Consider the following 19,810-nt stretch of genomic DNA (forward strand, 5'->3'; position numbering starts at 1 on the left):
TTATATACTATCTATTTGATATATATACTTGTGTAGTAGAATTTTAACTAACAAGTTTTTGGCGCAGTTGGCAAGGAATTATTTTTAAAATTTTTATTAAAACTCATACCAAGCAATTTAGTCTTACTTTAAATTTTATTTTTCTTCTTTTAATATTAGTTTTTATTTACTTGCAGATATTCTTGGTCATTTTATGTAAAGAAGAAATAACTTGAATCTTGTTCCTTTTGACCCTGAGATAGAAAGAACTTTCAAAAGACGTCGAAAGGAGAATTTGCAAGTTGTAACTTTATATCAGACAATGGTTGAGGATAACAACGACAATGGCCATGATGCCATTAATCTGGTTCCCGAAGAAAATAAAGCATTACGAGATTATGCTTTTCCTCTTTTGCAAGTTGGCACTAAAGCATTAAAAGACCTTCCATCAATGAAAATAATTTTGAAATTAAACCAGCTTACATTCAGATGATTCAGTCTTCAGCTCAGTTTGGTGGGTTACCCAATGATGATCCTAATTCTCATTTAGTGAATTTCCTGAAAATTTGTGATACCTTCAAATTGAGACTGTTTCTATTTTCTTTTAGGTATAAGGCAAAGAGTTGGCTTAATTCACTACCTAATGGGTCTATTAATACATGGGAGGATTTGGCTCAAAAGTTTCTAGTAAAATTCCTTCCACCTGCCAAGACTGCAAAGATGAGGAATGATATAACCTCATTCACACAATTTGAAAATGAATCCTTATATCATGCTTAGGAGAGATTTAAATAACTACAGAGACGATGTCCACATCATGAGATACCTGATTGGTTTCAATTTTAGACATTCTACAATGGGCTGATTGCTTTTATAAAAACTACAATTGATGTTGTTGTGGTGGGACATTAATGGGTAAGAATGTTGCATAAGCTTATAATCTATTGGAAGAAATGACTTCAAATAATTACCAATGGCCTTCAGAAAGGTCTAGTCCAAGAAAAGTTATTGGAGCATATGAGGTTAATGCACTTAGTGCCTTAACTGCACAAGTGGTTACATTATCTAAGAAGTTTGACACACTAAGAGTTCATGCTTTCAAAATTCTTTTGTAGGTTGTGAGATGTGTGGAGATGGCCATTCAAGTGATCAATGTCCGTATAATTCTAAATCAGTCTAATTTGTGGGGAACTTTAATAGGCAGCAAAATAATCCATACTCCAATACATATAATCCTGGTTGGAGAAACCACCCCAACTTTTCATGAAACAACAACGTAAGGCCTTCAAATCCATAACCCAACATGCCTCTTGGTTTTTGACAACAAGCTAGACCACCAATTTTTGAAAAAAAGACCCAAGTGGAAGAACTTGTCTTGTAATATATATATCAAAGAATGATGCTATAATTCAAAGCTATGGAGCTTCATTGAGAAATCTTGACACCCAAATGGGAAAGCTTACAAATTCCATCAACAGTAGAACCTATGGTACTTTACCAAGTGACACACAAATCAATTCCTAAAGTAAAGAACAATGCAAATCAATTAATCTCTAGAGTGCAAAAGAAATTGAAGGGGTGAATGAAAAAGCAATTGAATTTGTGAAAGAACATGTTGATGAAGAGGAAGGAATATGTGACAAAGCAATTCAAGTTAAAACAAAAATGATGAAAAAGCTGAAAATCAAGGAACTTCTCAAGTCATTCATCCTCCACCACCTTTTCCCCAAAGGCTCCAGAAGCAAAAACTTGAAAAGCAATTTCAAAAGTTCATCAATTTCTTCAAGAAATTACACATAAATATTCCTTTTTCTAAAGCCTTGGAACAAATGCCAAGCTATGTCAATTTCTTGAAGGACATCCTCTCCAAAAAGAGAAAACTAGTGCAATTCTCTAAAATCAACTGCCACCAAAACTCAAAGATCTAGGTAGTTTCACAATCCCTTGCACTATTGGTAATTTATTTTTTGCAAAAGCTTTGAGTAATTTAGGTGTAAGTATAAATTTAATGCTTTGGTCAATTTTTGAGAAACTTGGTATAGGGGAATGTAAACCCACTTTTGTTACTTTGCAACTGGTTAATTGCTTTTATGTCTACCCAAGGGGAATTATTGAAGATGTTCTTGTCAAGGTAGATAAATTTATTTTTCCAATTGATTTTATAATTCTTAACATGGAAGAAGATAGGCAGATTCCAATTATCCTTAGGAGGCCATTCTTAGCAACTGCTAAAGGTTTTATTTATGTTGAAAAAGGTGAGCTTACTTTGCAAGTTCAAGACCAATAGATAACATTTAATATTCTCAAAGTTTTAAAATTGCCGGTGACATCCGAAGACTACTTTTCTATGAGTGTGGTAAATGATCTTACAAAAGATGTCTTTTTAGAAGAATATCTCAATGATCCTCTCGAAAAATGTTTAGTTGCTAATTTTAATAGGGATGATGATGAATTCATTGAATACTCAAATTTTTTAAATGCTCACTCCAGACTTAGAACTAATCATCAATTTGAGTCTTTAGATATTTTAGCTTCTTTGATGCCTGCTTCAAAAGCCTCTGTTGAAGAACCACTTACCTTGGAACTCAAACCTTTGCTCGCACACTTGAGGTATGCTTTTCTTGAAAAATCTTCTATTCTTCTAGTTATTGTTTCTGCTTTTCTTACTAACATGCAAGAAGGCAAGTTATTAAGGACACTTAGAGAATTCAAGAAAGCAATAGGGTAGACCATAGCTGATATTAAGGGAATAAGCCCTTCTCTTTGCATGCACAAAATTCTCCTTGAGGAAAATCACAAAGCCACAATTGAACAACAAATAAGATTGAATCCCATCATGAAAGAAGCAGTCAAGAAAGAAATCATCAAGTGGCTAGATGCTTGAATAATTTATCATATTTCGATAGCTCATGGATAAGTCTAATCCAAAGTGTTCATAAGAAAGGGAGGATGACTGTTGCCGCAAATGACAATAATGAGCTCATTCCAACAAAAACTGTGACTGGATGGAGAGTTTGCATGGACTACCACAAGCTCAACAAAGCTACAAGGAAAAATCATTTCCCTCTCCCATTCATCGATCAAATGTTGGATCGACTGGTTGGTAAGGAATATTATTCTTTTTGAGATGGTTACTCTGGTTATAACCACATTGCTATTGCCCTTGAAGATCAAGAAAAGACTACATTTACATGTCCTTATGGTACTTTTGCTTTTAGAAGAATGCCGTTAGGATTATGTAATGCACCTACCACCTTTTAGAGATGCATGATGGCAATATTCACAGACATGATGGAGCAATGTTTAGAGGTATTTATGGATGACTTTTGTGACTTTGGAAATAATTTCGATGATTGTCTTCTAAATCTTGCTAGGGTGTACAAGAGATGTGAAGAAACAAATTTGGTGTTTAATTGGGAGAAATGTTACTTCATGGTGCAAAAAGGTATTGCAAGATCTTTAATAATGACATTAAGGTAGATAAAGCAAAGATTGAAACAATTGAGAAACTACCTCCTCCAATAAATGTCAAAGGTGTTAAAAGTTTTATTGGTTATGTTGGTTTTTATGGAGGATTTATTAAAAACTTTTCAAAATTTCTAAGCCACTTTGTAATTTATTGGAAAAAGATGTACTATTTAATTTGATAATAACTGTCTTGTTGCTTTTGATGAATTGAAGAAAAGATTAATTTCTGCACCTATCATAATTAGTCTCTATTGGACTCTCCTATTTGAACTAATGTGTGATGCAAGTGATTATGCGGTAGGCGTTGTCTTGGGACAAAGAAAGGATAAAATCTTTCATTCCATTTATTACGTTAGCAAGACTTTGAATAAGGCTTAGAAAAATTATACCACAATAGAAAAGGAGCTTTTGGCTATGGTGTTTGCTTTTGATAAATTTCGCCCTTACTTAGTTGGGACAAAAGTGATAGTGTACACTAACCATTCCGCTATTAAATATTTGATTGCCAAGAAGGATGCTAAGCAAAAATTAATAAGGTGGATTCTTTTGCTACAAGAATTTGATCTTGAGATTCATGACAAAAAGGGAACAAAAAATCAAGTGGCAGACCAGCTCTCAAGATTAGATAATGAAGCTAAAAGTGAAGATTCAACCTAAATCAAGGAGACTTTTCTTGATGAACAAATCCTTCAAGTTGGTAAAAAATCACTTCCTTGGTATGTTAATTCCATGAATTATTTGGTAAACAATATTCTTCCACCAGATTTAAATTTTCATCAAAAAAAGAAATTTTTGCATGATGTTAAATTTTATTTTTAGGATGAGCCTTTCTTGTTTAAGTAGTGTAAAGACCAGAGTTTTAGAAAATGTGTCCTAGAGGAAGAAATTCAATGCGTGCTTCACCATTGCCATTCTTCAAATTACGGAGGACACTTTGAAGGAATAAGAGTCGCTGCTAAATGTCACAGCCCAATTTCCAGGCCATGACCGGTGCAAGGGCCCAATGGGCTCAGCCCACTAAGCCCAAGCAAGCCTACTTAATTGATCTTATACATTAATTCATATTCCTTTATAATCCAAAGCTCAAAATGTTCAATTACCGTTTCTTTGAAAATGATTCATAAAACCCAATCATACATTCATAATGGCATCATCCACCAATATATTCATTAATAGATTAACAATGATTCTTAATGTTCACATTAAATATTCACATACACATAATTAGATCTTGACCGTCAGCGGAGTGACTCTGGGCACGATTTATAACACTTAGTGTCACATTAAACCTACCGAGCAATGTACAGGGAGGAGCACCTCGTCCTAGGATCCAAACACCTTTAACTTAGGAAACCTAAAACATGAATTTTAAAAACTTGAGTATAAACTTAGTGAGTGAACATAGGAAGGGAGCAAGCATCAATACGGGAGGTTTTAGAAATCATGATGCATTTATGTTGAAGACAATGCAATTTAACTCAATTTCTTATCACAACGAAAATCTGTCTTTGTTGCGGTGAAAATCAAGTGGAAACTGTTTCTCAAGTTTTAACATTCAAAAATCAATTCAACCACAATATAATTTCCAAAACCTCTATATATATATATATATATATATATATATCATATATAAACATATATATAACCACCGGCCTCGCCCCTAACTCTGTTTCAGCTTATGTGCACTACCACACCGCACATAGCGGGGTCAGCACAGCTCATGTGCACTCATACACCGCACATAGCTGGGTGAGCACAGCTTATGTGTACTCCTACACCGCACATGGCTGGGTCATAATTATCACACAAAAATATCATTTAATGTATAATATACACATCAACATAATGTAGAAACTCATGAATTCATCATGTTCATATCTCATAATATCAAAACATTTCATCAAGGGCTTGTTCCCATGCAACTTTTAAGGAAAAACCAACAAAATATTTCAAGTGGCTAAATCAAGCATAAAATCATTTATTTCAAAACATTTTAATGCAAGTTCACTCACTTGGCAACAACGAGATTGTCACGACCCAGTATTCCTCTTGAGCCCGTGACAACTGCCTTGGTACCTCGATAAACACTCATTTTTCGAAATGCCAACCAGGACCCCACAAGGCTTAATATCAGTATCTCATTTCCCCCGTCAGTAACCGTTATCGAAAATCATGTTCTAGAAGATTTTAAGTTGTTTCCAACTCAAAACAAATAAAATAATAATTTTCATCTCACAAGGGTATTTTAGTCAATTTTCCCCAACAATTTCGAAACCGGCTAAAATGTAACATACGAGTACAAAACATATAATTCATAATCAAAAGTGAGTTTTAAAGTCTAAAATCTTCATTTGAAACAAAATTTCGATTATTTGGATATAATAAGAAAGTAAAAGAAATGTTAAGTAAAATATTCTATTTTCTTATAAAACAATATTTTTAGAGTTATACGTACATAATTTTTTTAGCGTAAAAGTTAAATAAATTCATACATACTGCAATACAGTAAGCCAAAGTATTTAATTTAATTTACAATAATAAGTGGGCCCCCGAATAAACAAAAGTAAAGAGGACTATAAACCTACAGTTTGAAGAATGCAAACCCAACGGTAGTCCTCAATGAGATCAGCTATCTACAATCTAATCTGAGCCTGAAATGGAGGGAAAGGAGGGTGGTGAGATTATAAAATCTCAGTGAGTAAACAAACATCATTTAAAAGATCTAAAGTCCGACTAAAAGGAGACTATTAAAACATTTCATCCAAATAAGTTTTTCATAACATAAGTATTCATTTCATTTAAATAGTCAACATGGCTTATGAGTATTTTAAAAAAACTTGGCTCCTGCCAAAATTATTCTCGGGGATACCTTGGTCGAGGCATCTTACCGAGTCTGCCAAGGCTGTAAAAATTTCGTATACACGAAAACATATTTTTAGTTAAAAAAACACAATTGTTCCTTGGCGTTAGCGGAGTTCATCGTCACGAGGTGGTTTGACGTGACGTGGACTCTAACCATACCTCAAGAGATATCTTACGCGCCTCTCCGACCGATATACATATTTATATCCGGATTCAGTGCCCCTCTAATAGGCTGGTCCATAAAATCCGCTCATTGCAGCAAGTTAAACCCACCATATAAAAAAATTTTAACAGCATGACAAGGCTAATATAATACTACCCAGCCTACAAGGGTAAAATAAAACAATTCATACAATTCATAAAACACAGCCTAACCAATCATGCCAACACAATAACAATATAACATAAGCCATCAATTTTCAGTCATAAATTTACAACATACCAGTGGTCTCCAATTACTCTATTTTCAAAATCGTTATTTCGTTTCAAGACAATTTATAAAGTCTTTTCATTTAAACACATTTTGTTTACAAAACATAAAAATTTACCATTTGAACTCATTTTCATAAAATTCACCAAAACTGAATAAAAACATACTGTAGATAATTAAAATGATGGCAAGGTTACTCACAATGTCTAGAGTGAGAATTTTTTAAATACTCAGACTACTGATCCTCGAGTACAATTCCCTTGCCTTTATCGGAGGACTCACCACCTTGACGCAGTACAAAATCAAGAAATTCACCACATTGGTACTAAATTGAAATTAAACTAATTTAGACTACTAATGTATGATATGGAATGCAAAATGTCCAATTAATCGCTTAAATGTAATATTGACCTAAGTCACACTATACTCAGTCTAATCGGCTAAAATCTCCAATTTAACTCCAAATCAATTCTTTTCACTTTCTTCACTCCAATTATACCTAAATTACCTCAGTGACTATGAATGAGATTCAATTTATCAGTCCTGGGTCAATAATCACACATGTTTATACATTGAGCAAAAATTCAGATTTTCACACCAAAATTTCCCATTTAATCTCTAGCCTCACCAAACATCAAATATCACCAAAATATCATGAAATATCATCAATTTCAGCCTCAATATTCTCCCTAGAAAATTCGGCCTCTTATGGGTAATGGGAGAAAATGAATTTTTTTTCTTATTGTTTTATTTCTAAATATGCTAACTAACTAAAAACACTAACATAACTTAGAATCAAATCAATCCAACTTCATTCTCTCTCCATACCCATTTGGTCAGCTATGAATTCACCATGAAAACATGAAATTTAATCATGAAAAAAAAGGAGAAATGCATGGGAAAGGTAGATCACAAGTCAAAATCAAGAAATTTTACCTTTGATTGCTTGATTCCTTGAAATCCCACACTTTTTCTTCAATTTTCCCACCTAGGTTTTGTGTTTTTCCTTTCCTCTCTATGTTCTTACTATGGCCGGCCACATGAAGAGAAAATGGGATAAATATGGGCTGATTTTTATGGAAAATAATAAAATATCCTTACTTGACACATGTCACATGCTTATTAGTCCATTTTTCTTTTTTTTATACTTTAATAATTATGCTTCCATTCTCCACCACATGATTAGTCAAAGGTCAAAATGAGGATAAGGGAAGACCATGTGCTGGACAAGTGTCCTGGTGGTGGAAAATTACGATTTTGCCCCTAGGGTGGCAAAATTACCATTTTACCCCTATGTTCCGAAAAATATCGAGATTACAATTTTTCACTTGTCAACCTCAAATTATACTCCAATAAGTCAAATATGATCAAAATCTTTCAAAAAATTTTCATTTTGTCCTCGAGTGGCAAAATTACCATTTTACCCTTAGATAGTGAAATTTTCAATTTGACTTCAATTCGATCTTCGAACTCCGAATCACCATTTTAAGTCATTTTGGGACTTTAAAATTCTCAATTTCACCTTAAATTCTCTATGTGATCTAGTTTGAAGCTTAGTTCAACTTAGTTATACTATTAAGTACACTACCGGCTTTTAATGATTTTCGAGGCTTTCCTAGCATGCAAATATGCTATCCATCACATGCATGTCATGACAAGTATTTTATAAGGTCAGGTTTTACAGCACTACCCCCCTTAAAATAAAATTTTGACCTCAAAATTTCACTTACCGGACTCGACGAAAACATGTGGGTATTGGCTTCTCATCTGGTGCTCGACTTCCCACGTCATTTCCTCCATTCGAGCATTCTTCTATAATACTTTCACCATTGGAATGCTCTTGTTCCTCAGCACTTGATCCTTTCGATCTAGAATACGTACCGACTGCACCTCGAGCTTCAAATCTTCATGCAACTCAATTGGAGATGTCTCTAGAATATAGGAAGGATCGGGAACATACTTTTTCAACATCGAGACGTGGAAGACATTATGAATCCGATCTAACTCCGGAGGTAATTCAAGTCTGTAAGCCACTGGCCCAATCCTTTCAATGATACGGAAGGGTCCAATATATCTCGAATTAAGCTTTCCCCGCTTCGCGATTCGAATCACACCTTTCATTATCCAATAAATACCACAAATTATCACAATAGTGTAATCTAATAAGATTTAATACTTGAAATTTTCAAATTATTACCTTTCTAAGGAGAAACCTTAAGAAAAACTTTATTGTCGACTTCAAACTTCAAATCTTTTCTTCGTTTATCAGAATAACTCTTTTGCCTATCTTGAGCTGTCTTTAATCACTCTTGAATAATCTTAACCTTGTCATTTGTCAGATCAATCAATTCCACATTAAACAATTTCCTCTCTCCCACTTCATCCCAATAGAGTGGAGTGCGGCACTTCTTTCCATACAAAGCCTCGTATGGTGCCATCCCAATACTAGACTGAAAACTGTTATTATACGCGAACTCTACCAATGATAAATGTTTGTCCCAACTCCCAATAAAGTCAATGACACAAGCTCGTAGCATATCTTCTAAAGTTTGAATAGTTCTCTCAGATTGACCATCTGTCTGCGGATGAAAGGCAGTACTAAATCTCAATTTAGTTTCGAGAGCTTCCTGAAATTTCGACCAAAATCCAGAAGTAAATCGAGGGTCTCGATATGACACAATAGAAATTGGAACTCCGTGTAATCTCACAATCTCATCTATATAAAGTTTCGCCAGTTTCTTAATAGAAGACGTGCTATGGATAGCCAAGAAATGGGCGAACTTAGTCAATCTATCAACAATCACCCAAATAGCATCTTTCCCACTCTATGTCCGCGGCAAACCCAATACAAAGTCCATAGTCACATGTTCCCACTTCCATTCAGAAATCGGTAAAGGCTGAAGAGTACTTGACAGTTTTTGATGCTTCGCCTTGATCTGTTGGCATGTGAGACATTTCGCTACAAACTCTGCTATGTCTCGTTTCATACCTGACCACCAATAACTTTCTTGAATAGTCTGATACATCTTGGTGCTTCTGGGATGTAAAGCATAGGCGGAAGAATGAGCTTCCTCCAAAATAACTAGTCTCAACTGATCATCCTTAGGGACACAAATTCGGTCTCTAAGCATCAAAGTACCATCATCACGGAGTCTAAACTCACTAGTTTTTCCATCTTGCAGCTTTTGAACTTCCTGCTTCAACCAATAATCGGATTTCTGCAATTCTCTAATCTGATTCAATAATGAAGGTCTCACAACGAAACTAGGGTTCCATCCTCATCATTATTCAACTGGATCCCTAGAGATTTCATGTCACGACTCGAAACTACCATCGGGCCCGTGACAACCGCCGTGAGGTCTCGATAGGCACTCATTACCCCGAATACCGATTGAAACCTCGCAAGGCTTAGCATCAGCTTTTGCATCTCCTCGGTGAGCGACAGTTATTAAATCTTGCATTTCAAAAAAATTATAAGTAGTTTCCAAATCAAAAAAATAAAATATTATTTTCTGGCTCACAGGGGCATTTTAGTCATTTTTCTTCGATAATACCGAAACTCGTCAAAAACATCATGTAAAAGCTTAATATGTTCATACATATTTTAAATCAAATAACTAAAGTATAAAACTACTTTTACAATGACACGTGGGCCTCTAACTAACCAATAAGATACGAGTCTGTGAACCTATAATTTTGACAATGCAAGGCTAACTAAAGTCCTTGATGCAATTTGCTATCTACTGGCTATCCCGAACTTGAAATGTGGGGAATTGAGGGTGGTGAGATTATAAAATCTCAGTGAGTAAACAAACACCATCTAAACTATCTAAAGGCGAGTAAATTGAGACAATTAAAAAATAATTAACTTCAGCAAATTTTTCACATCACAAATATTCATTTCAACCAAATAATCAATATGGCTCGTGAATTACTCAAAACTTGGCTCATGCCAAATCCTGTACTCAATGACACCTGGACCTGGGGTATCCAACCGAGCCCGCCAAGGCTGTTAAAAATTCATATTTCGCATAAATCATATTTTTATTTTGAAACATAGCCGTTCCTTGGCGTTGGCTGAGTCTCACTCTCACGCGGTGGTCCACGTGAAGTGCACTCAAAAAGCCCACCTCAAGAGATACCCTACGCGCCTCTACGATCGAGGTGAGAATATAAAGGAATTTACCGTGCCCCTCTAATAGGTTGGCCCACGGAACCCCCCACCACTGCAGTAGCTAATCTTTTATCTACCACTTGATTTATAAAATCTTTTTCTGCATGACATGGCAATTTATCGCAATCTAGCCTCTCAGGGCTAAATACACAGTACAAATAATTCTAACACCAAAATCAGTTTAGCCATTCATGCTCATTTATTGTCATAAGCCATTCAATTTAAAATCATAAATTTACAACACAAGCAGGCAGTCTCCAATTATTCTATTTTCAAAACCAGTATTCGATTTTTCAGAAAATTTATAAAATCATTTTATAAAATCACAATTTCTCTTAAAACATAGCAATTTACCATTTAAACCCATTTCCCATAAAATCACACAATTGTATAAAACTACTCTAGATAATTAAGACGATAATAAGTTTACTCACAGTTTCTGAAAACTAAGTTTGGGTACTCCAACTATTACTCATCGAGTGCGATTTTTTTACCCTTGCCAGAGGATTCGCCACCTTGACAAATTGTACAATTAAGAGGTTTACTACTTTGGTACTAAACCAAAATAAATTAATTTATACTACTAATGGATGATATGAAGTGCAAAATGTCTAAATTTTGCCTAAACGAGATGTTAGCCTATTTCGGTCTTTTACCCGATAAATCGATATACGTGTCCGTTTAAACTCCAAATTAATTTTTTTTCAATTTCTATACCTCAATTGCACCCAAATTGACTTAACGTTCCTCAGTGTGGTGCAAATTATCAGTCTCGATAGCAAATTACGAAAATACCCATAATGGGTAAAAATTCGTATTTTTGCTCTAAAAATTTCCATTATTTTTCTAGGCTCATAATTCATCATTATTCATCATAATTCCTCAAATAAACATCAAGATCAGCAGCCAATATTCCCCTAGAAAATTTGGCATAATGGGTTTCAATGGGAGAAAATTATTTCTCTAGCTTATTTTTGCTATATTTCAATATAACCTAACTAAAATCACTTAATTCAATTAAAATCAACCAAAACTCAAGTTCGAAACTCATCCATGGAGGTTTGGCCAGCATGGGTGTCCATACCCACTTTCTAATTTTGCATGGAAATGAGAAAAAAATGCATGGGTAGTGAAAATCACAAGGAAAATCAATGAAATTTACCTTTTTAATGTTTGATTTCTTGATTTCTCTTGATTTTCCCCAACATTTTTCAGCTAGGGTTCTTATTTCTTTTCCCCCTTTTTCTCTCCTGGTTTAGACAGCTGAAGAAGATGAGAATTCTGGAATTTTGACATTTTTAAAGGCTAAAATAATATAATATTATTTTATTTATTTTTTTTGTTTTATTAATTCCTTAAATTCTAGCCATCCATTTATTTCCAAATTTTCACCATACACTTGTCCCACAAATCCATAGCTTAGATAAAATTTTCAGACTTATCCAAAGTCTTGATGGAGTAATTTTTGAAATTTACACTTTTACCCCCGTAAAAGTCAAAAATTACATTTTTACCCCAAAAACTGAAAATTGCCCATAGACATAGTTTTCATCCCTTATACTCATACCATTCTCCAATTTGTCAAATTTGATCTAAATTCTCTAAAAATCTCAAATTTTGTCTGTGGGTGGAAAAATTACGATTTTGCCCCTACACTCTAGAAATCACCAAAATTAAACTTTTTCAGTGCCAAACCCTCAAATTATACTCCAATACCCAAATCATACTCCAATAAGTTAAATGGGGCCAAAAAAATCATTTCTCAAAATTCTCATTTTGTCCCCAAGTGGCAAATGACCATTTTGCCCCTAGATAGTAAAAATTTCGGTTTGACTCCAAATTTATCCTCGAACTCCGAATTACCATTTTGAGTCATCTCTGAACTGTGAAACTCTTAATTTCACCTCAAAATTCCTATTTGAACTAGTTCGAGGCTTAATCGACTTAATGGTACCATTAAGGGCAATATCGTTTTTTAACGATTCCTCGAACTTCCTAAACATGCAAACATTCTATTGAGCATGTAAATGACGTCGTAATTATTTTATAGAACAGGGTTTGACAACACCACCCCCCTTAAAATAAAATTTTATCCTCAAAATTTCACTTATCAAACTCAAAGAAAATGTGGGGTATTTTCTTCCATTATTTCCATGTACTTCATGTTTATCTCACAGGTGTGAAATATCAATCTTCTTAATCATATTAATCCATCTCGTACGGCTTAACCATGCTATAGATCACATTTCCTTGATATTATCTCCTTGACTATTTCTCAGAGTCTTTTATGTTCACATAGTTCAATTTCTAATAAAATTTCTTATCATGGTACTACCTACATCACTCATCATATATTAAGTTTGAATCTTAGTTCACTAAAAATCTGTCAAGCCCGACCTTATAAAATGCTTGTCATGTCATTCATTTGATTGATAATATGCTTACATACATGGAAAGCCCAGAAAGAAAAATCGTTAAAAGACGATAATGTACCAAATGGTACAATTAAGTTAATTTAAGCTTCGAACTAGATCAAATAGAGAATTTAAAATGAAATTAAGAATATTAAAGTCCCAGAATGGTTTAATATGATGATTTGGAGTTCGAGGATCAATTTGGAGTCAAACCGAAATTTTAATTGTTTAGGGGCAAAATGGTCATTTGCCACCCAAGGACACAATGGGAATTTTTAGAAAAGAATTTTTTTGGCCCCATTTGACTTATTGGAGTATGATTTGAGTATTGGAGCATAATTTGAGGGTTTGGCAGTGAAAAAGTTTAATTTCGGTGATTTTTAGAGTGTAGGGGTGAAATCGTAATTTTGCCACTCGCGGACAAAATTTGAAATTTTGAGAGAATTTAGATCAAATTTGACAAATTGGAGAATGGTATGAGTATAAGGGATGAAAAATATGTCTATGGGCAATTTTTCAGTTTTTGAGGCAAAAAATGTACTTTTTGACTTTTATGGGGGCAAAAGTGTAAATTTCAAAAATTACCCCACCAAGACTTTGGATAAGTCTGAGAATTTTATCTAAGTTATGGATATGTGGGACAAGTGTATGGTGAAAATTTGGAAACAATTGGATGGCTAGAATTTAAGGAATTAATAAAACATTAAAAAATGAATAAAATAATATTATATTATTTTAGCCATTAAAAAGGTCAAAATTCCAGAATTCTCATCTTCTTCAGCCGTCTAAACCAGGGGAGAAAAGGAGGAAAAAAAAACAAATAAGAACCCTACCTGAAAATTTGGGAAAAATCAAGAGAAATCAAGAAATCAAGCATTAAAAAGGTAAATTTCATTGATTTTCCTTGTGATTTTCACTACCCATGCATTTTTTTCTCATTTCCATGCAAAATTAGAAAGTGGGTATGGACACCCATGCTGGCCAAACCTCCATGGATGAGTTTTGAGCTTGATTTTTGGTTGATTATAATTGAATTAAGTGATTTTAGTTAAGTTATATTGAAATATAGCAAAAATAAGCTAGAGATATAATTTTCTCCCATTGAAACCCATTATGCCAAATTTTCTAGGGGAATATTGGCTGCTGATCTTGATGTTTATTTGAGGAATTATGATGAATAATGATGAATTATGAGCCTAGAAAAATAATGAGAATTTTCAGAGTAAAAATACAAATTTTTACCCATAAAGGGGTATTTTCGTAATTTGCTATCGAAACTGATAATTTGCACCACACTGAGGAACATTAAGTCAATTTGGGTGCAATTGAGGTATAGAAAATGAAAAAAATTAATTTAGAGTTTAAACGGACACGTATATCGATTTATCGGGTAAAAGATCGAAATAGGCTAACACTGCGTTTAGGTAAAAATTTAGACATTTTTGCATTCCATATCAAGCATTAGTAGTCTAAATTAGTTTAATTTCAATTTAGTACCAATGTGGTGAATTTCTCGATTTTGTACTGTGTCAAGGTGGTGAGTCCTCCGATAAAGGCAAGGGAATTGCACCCGAGGACCAATAGTCTGAGTATTTCGAAAATCCCCACTCTAGACACGGTGAGTAACCTTACCATCATTTTAATTATCTAAAGTATGTTTTTATTCGGTTTTGGTGAATTTTATGAAAATGAGTTCAAATGGTAAATTTTTATGTTTTGTAAACAAAATGAGTTTAAATGAAAATATTTTATAAATTGTTTTGAAACGAAATAACGATTTTGAAAATAGAGTAATTGGAGACCACTGATATGTTGTAAATTTAAAATTGAATTAATGGCTTATGTTATTGTATTGGCATGACTGGTTGGACTGTGTTTTTTATGAATTGTATGAATTACTTTATTTTACCCTTGCAGGCTGGGTAGTAATATATTAGCCCTGTCATGCTGTCAAAATTTTATTGTATGGTGGGTTTGACCTGCTGCAGTGGGCTAGGTTCTGTGGACTAGCCTATTAGAGGGGCACGGAATCTTGTTATATTTTTACCTCGGTTGGAGAAGCGAGTAGGGTAACTCCCTAGGTATAACTTTAAAGTTCACTTCACGCTAAACCACCACATGAAAGGGAACTCGGCCAACGCCAAGGAACGGCTACATTTTCAAAATAAAAACATGACTTTCTAATAGCCTTGGCGGACTCAATTGGGATAGCCCTCGGCCAAGATATCCTAGATAATTGAGTACGATAATAATTTTTTGCATGAGCCAAGCTTTTTAAGAAATTCATAAGCCATACTGATTACTTGCTTTAAATAAATTGATTTCATTTGGTTGAAATAAGTTGAAAGATGATAAATTACAGTTTGATGAAATGTTTTAATAGTCTCATTTTACTCAACTTTAGATATTTTGAGTGATGTTTGTTTACTCACTGGGAATTTATAATCTCACCACCCTCCTTTTTACCCATTTCAAGCTCAGAATAGATTGTAGATAACTGATATCGGCAAGGATTACAGTTGAACTTGCCACATCCAAAAACTGTAGGTTCATTTCTTTTGATACTTTTGGTCATTCGTGGGCCCACGTGTCACTGTAAATTAAATTCTATACTTTGGTTATCTTTATTACGGTATGCAAGAATTTATTTTGCTTTTACGCTATAAAAATTATTTATGTAGTGTTCTTAAAATATTGTTTTATGTGAAAATTGAATATTTTATTTAATATTTTTATTTTATTATAATAGTCATAATTCCATTTTAAACGAATGTTTTAGACATCCAAAATTATTTTTGATTATGAAATATGTGTTTTCCACTTACATACTATATTTTTAGATGATTTTGAGATTTTTGGGATAAATGACCAGAATACCCTTGTGAGACGAAAATTATTATTTTATTTGTTTAAGTTGGAAACAGTTTAAAATCTTTTAGAATGTGGTATTTGGAAACAGTTACCCATAGGGGAAATGAGAAGCTGATATTAAAGCCTTGCGGGGTTTCGGTTGACATTTCGGGTAATGAATGTCGATCGAGACATCACTGCAATTGTCACGGGCTCGATGGGAGTTCCGGGTCGTGACAAAATCATTCTTCATTTTAGTTGATCACAATATCAACCCCACATATGTGTATATGCCTTATAATCCCATTTATGATTCCAAGATCTACTTTGATTTGATCATTGAATACGATGCAATATCATAATTTCTCAGAGTCGTCCTTTTATCCTTAATCATCTTCCATGCCTCTATATTACCTTGTATCTTTCTTGCATTACGATATTGATTTGTCACTTAAGACTCAAACTCATTTGAATCATGTATACCTCAAGCATTTTCGAATTCCAATTTCCATAATGTATTAGGAAAATTTCATTATCTAACTTCATTTTCAAGGTTAACTTCTATCATCCATTGTTCTACTCTTTCATATAAATATAACATCATTCTTCCTTAACCAATTTACAAATTGTACCTGAAATTGTAAAACTTGAAACTAGATTCTCCTCAAGTATTTTTCAATATTAATATAAATATCACTTTCAGCTTACAGCTTCCTTTTTATAATCACATAACTTAGTATTTGCTTTCACGAAATCCGTAGCAAAACTCTTCTTGAGTATTTCATTGGGAATATCTATCTTAGACTTATATCTCACAGCATACGATCACTTAACTTGTGACTTAGCCGTTAGGCTCCTCAACAAGTTCTACAATCACACATCTTATACTCATCTCGTATAATGTATAATTCTTCCTCAAAGGTATTTAAATATTCTTGAAACACCTAATCACTTATTTGCTCTTTCATACTCCAAGTATATCATTTCCATAAAGGTCTACCCAACTACTCATATTTCAATTTATCTCCAAGAGTTTCTAGCATGTCACCTAGTTTACTTGTGTTGTTACTAATCCTTTCCTTTCAACAAAGTTAAGACAATATCAGCATATTCTCATAACAATATTCTATATAAACTCATTTGCTATATCATTATTGAAATCTTTATTTACATTTTTCCTCACTTGGTATTGAAATCTCTTATCAGTATTTCATACATTCATCTAACCTTTCGCTTGCTTCCTCATTAGTCTTTAACAAGACTTAATCTCTTATTTTCCTTATTTCTTAAGATTTGACTTCAGTCATCATATTATTCATCTTAACACTCCCCATGTTAATTTAGTTTTATGTAACCATCTCAAAAACTCTCTAACTTTTCTTTCTCTTACATGCCAATATACAAGGCAATAAAGAAACTTTACAATTTCACTCATCATCTTTATCTTAATACCTCCCCAATGCACTTAAGATTCCAAACAACAAAGCTTAGCATGAAAACCAATGACCATTCCTCAACTCGCAAGTTTCATCTTCATGCCACTCTCAATTTGCTCATGCTTGCTAGCCATTAGGGGTTCTTAACGCGACAGCGTTTGATAGTCAGTACTGTGGTGTTGCAACTATTTGAATTTACTTTATCCCAACAATTCTTCTACCTTTAAAGATACTACCTCAATTATTCACAATCGTTTGGTTTCCCTCTGAGTTTATACCACAATTAGCAATAATAACTTTCTATCACAAGTACGCGATCAGAACATTGATTTAATGTCTTTATTTTGCCACTAACATTCATATATCTTTACCATAACATTTAGTACGAGTTTGCTTAAGCAAAGATCTCCAAATTTATTCATAGCTAAATGTATCTCAAATTGCACATCACTTATCATCAGTCAATAAATCCCACTTTAGAATACTCTTTCCATATTGTATAGTAACTTCACCATATAGTATCACGGCAGTCTATTTCTCCATTCTACTATCATGTATACTCCACAAAATTTAATTAAAAGATTTATGTACCTTAACTAATGTTAATTCCATTTAATCATATCTTAAATACTCCAAACTTGTAAATTATAACTCCAAGTGTATGTCCATATATTGATAATCCTTATATATTTCATGAAAACTACAACTTACAAACTAGCTTTCTATCATATGCACACTATTAGAACATTAACTTTAACATGTTTAATTCTCCTTTGGTGATATGTTAATATCATTCCTGGATACATTTTCATATTGACATTGATATGCCTTTACCATAGCATTTAGTGCAAATTTGATGAAGGAATTGTAAAACCTGACCCTATAAACACATGTCATGACATACATTCACTGAGTAGTATGTTATTATGTTAGGAAAAGCACTTAAGAATAGACGAAACTCGGTATTGTACCTAATGGTACACTTGAGTTGATATAACCTCGAACTAGTTCAAATAGGAATTGTAGAATGAAATTTAATATTTTATAGTCAAGAAATGACTAAAAAAGGATTGTTCATAGTTCGAGGGTTAATTTGGGGTAAAATTGAAAATTTTGATATTCAATGGCAAAATTATCATTTTGCCACCTAAGATAATAATTTGATCATGGAGTGAAATTTTTGATCAAGATTAACTATTTGGAGTATAATTTAATGATAGGAAGTGAAAAAGTTTAATTCTGGTGATTTCTGGAGTGTAGGGGCAAAATCGTAATTTTGCCAACCACGAACAAAATTTGAGATTTTGAGAGAATTTAGATCAAATTTGACAAATTGGAGAATGGTATGAGCATAAGGGATGAAAAATATGTCTATGGGCAATTTTTCAGTTTTTTGGGCAAAAATGTAATTTTTCACTTTTACGGGGGCAAAAGTGTAAATTTTAAAAATTACTCCACCGAGACTTTAGATAAGTATGAGAATTTTATCTAAGCTATGGATATGTGAGACAAGTGTATGGTGAAAATTTGGAAACAAATGGATGAAATTTTAAAAATGGGCTAATGGGAAAGTGACACGTGGCATTTTTAATGAAATAATATTATTTTAATGAAAAGTCAGCCCATTTAAACCCCATTTTAAGTGCTGGCCGGCCATAAGGAAGAACAAGAGAGGAAATAGAGAGGAAAGGAAGAAAAAAAAAGAAAAACCAAAGAGAAACAAGAAAATTCAAAGGGAAATTCGCGATTTTCGACCGTTTACGCGTCTAACGGTAAGATTTTTCGATTTTATCTTGATTTCTACCTTTCCTATGCCTTTATTTCTGTTTAGCATGCTTGAGGAGAGAGATCAAAAAGTGATATCAAGGGCTGGACGAAATTCTAGGGGAGAGAAATTGAAATTTTTAGGTTTTGATTTTTAGTTAAATTGATAGTTTTAGTTAGTTAAATGTGTTTAGAAATTAAATTGGGCAAGAAATCATTAAATTTTCACAATACCCACTCTTGGCTGGATGCTCAATGCTGTACAATGATGATGAATTGATTTTATTCTAAGGAAAATGAAGAGAAAATGATGAAAAATGATTAAACGTGATAGAAAAACAAAGTAGAAAATTAACCGACTTAATGTCCCATTTTTGGCCGAATTTTCCAAGGAAGGGAGTGAGCTGATTTTGTTGTTTTTAGAAGGTTATTG

At 33.4% G+C, this 19,810-nt stretch overlaps 1 non-coding gene across 1 annotated transcript; it reads right to left on the reverse strand.

Annotated features, from left to right (window-relative positions):
* Positions 1-696: 696 nt before the first annotated feature.
* LOC148764560 (small nucleolar RNA R71) lies at positions 697-803 on the reverse strand. The gene has a single exon (XR_016024306.1). It is a non-coding gene; the product is annotated as a small nucleolar RNA R71 (small nucleolar RNA).
* Positions 804-19,810: the final 19,007 nt, after the last annotated feature.

The sequence above is a fragment of the Theobroma cacao genome, chromosome 1 (assembly GCF_053813885.1).
Source record: "Theobroma cacao isolate CCN51 chromosome 1, ASM5381388v1, whole genome shotgun sequence".
Taxonomy (NCBI): Eukaryota; Viridiplantae; Streptophyta; class Magnoliopsida; order Malvales; family Malvaceae; genus Theobroma; species Theobroma cacao.